Source organism: Papaver somniferum, chromosome 4, assembly GCF_003573695.1.
Source record: "Papaver somniferum cultivar HN1 chromosome 4, ASM357369v1, whole genome shotgun sequence".
NCBI classification, from domain to species: Eukaryota; Viridiplantae; Streptophyta; class Magnoliopsida; order Ranunculales; family Papaveraceae; genus Papaver; species Papaver somniferum.
The window spans coordinates 111,071,869-111,073,542 of NC_039361.1; positions in this window are offsets into that span (position 1 = coordinate 111,071,869).

Consider the following 1,674-nt stretch of genomic DNA (forward strand, 5'->3'; position numbering starts at 1 on the left):
TTTTTTGTGTTTAATTGTTTTACAAGAAACAAAACTCGTTTAATAAGAAAAAACCTAAACCTAACTTGATTTGCAAGTTAATTATCCTATAAATACAACTCGAAAATCTCTTTTCAAAACACACAAACAGCGACCATCTCTAGGTCTACTTTTCTTCATCTTCTTGATTTTATTTTCGTGCGGCGTTTTACTTCCATCCCCGTTGCTGAGTTTAAGAGTGGGTAACTTGTATTGTGCTAATACAAGTTATATCGGGCAGTCTTATCCTGGACACATGTTCCGAACCATGCCCATGCGCGTGTACCAAGCACCAAGTCCGTGTCTACTTGAAATTATTTTTTGCAAGTTTTTGACTTGATAAATAATTTATTTAAGAGTTTTATTTATGGAAAAAATTCCTTTTTTGTGTTTAATTGTTTTACAAGAAACAAAACTCGTTTTATAAGAAAAAACCTAAACCTAACTTGATTTGCAAGTTAATTTTCCTATAAATAGAACTCGAAAATCTCTTTTCAAAACACACAAGCAACGACCATCTCTAGGTATACTTTTCTTCATCTTCTTGCTTTTATTTTCGTGCGGCGTTTTACTTCCATCCCCATTGCTGAGTTTAAGAGTGGGTAACTTGTATTGTGCTAATACAAGTTATATCAGGCAGTCTTATCCTGGACACATGTTTCGACCCATGCCCATGCGCGTGTACCAAGCACCAAGTCCGTGTCTACTTGAAATTATTTTTTGCAAGTTTTTAACTTGATAAATAATTTATTTAAGAGTTTTATTTATGGAAAAAAATCCTTTTTTGTGTTTAATTGTTTTACAAGAAACAAAACTCGTTTTATTAGAAAAAACCTAAACCTAACTTGATTTGCAAGTTAATTTTCCTATAAATAGAACTCTAAAATCTCTTTTCAAAACACACAAGCAACGACCATCTCTAGGTATACTTTTCTTCATCTTCTTGTTTTTATTTTCGTGCGGCGTTTTACTTCCATCCCCGTTGCTGAGTTTAAGAGTGGGTAACTTGTATTGTGTTAATACAAGTTATATCGGACAGTCTTATCCTGGACACATGTTTCGACCCATGCCCATGCGAGTGTACCAAGCACCAAGTCCGTGTCTACTTGAAATTATTTTTGCAAGTTTTAACTTGATAAATAATTTATTTAAGTGTTTTATTTATGGAAAAAATTCCTTTTTTGTGTTTAATTGTTTTACAAGAAACAAAACTCGTTTTATAAGAAAAAACCTAAACCAAACTTGATTTGCAAGTTAATTTTCCTATAAATACAACTCGAAAATATCTTTTCAAAACACACAAGCAGCGACCATCTCTAGGTCTACTTTTCTTCATCTTCTTGCTTTTATTTTCGTGCGGCGTTTTACTTCCATCCCCGTTGCTGAGTTTAAGAGTGGGTAACTTGTATTGTGCTAATACAAGTTATATCGGGCAGTCTTATCCTGGACACATGTTTCGACCCATGCCCATGCGCGTGTACCAAGCACCAAGTCCGTGTCTACTTGAACTTATTTTTTGCAAGTTTTTAACTTGATAAATAATTTATTTAAGAGTTTTCTTTATGGAAAAAATTCCTTTTTTGTGTTTAATTGTTTTCAGGAAACAAAACTCGTTTTATAAGAAAAAACCTAAACCTAACTTGATTTGCAAGTTAA